This window comes from Mesocricetus auratus, unplaced genomic scaffold, assembly GCF_017639785.1.
Source record: "Mesocricetus auratus isolate SY011 unplaced genomic scaffold, BCM_Maur_2.0 Super-Scaffold_100015, whole genome shotgun sequence".
Lineage (NCBI taxonomy): Eukaryota > Metazoa > Chordata > Mammalia > Rodentia > Cricetidae > Mesocricetus > Mesocricetus auratus.
The window spans coordinates 5,587,733-5,587,933 of NW_024429198.1; positions in this window are offsets into that span (position 1 = coordinate 5,587,733).

Below are 201 nucleotides of genomic sequence, written 5' to 3' on the forward strand. Positions count from 1 at the left end.
TATGAACACATCACAGAAGAAGGCAAGTGCCAGAAACAGGAAGTCAGAGAAAAAGGATTGCTGCTGTAAGCAGAGAGAGAGGTAGAGGAAACAGAGAGGTAGAATGTGATATTCTTTTTGTATCAGCACCCAAACTTAACTGCTTACTGTTGAGCAAGGTGCTAGGTTTGAAGTGATGGTTCAAGTGATCTCAGTGCCCAC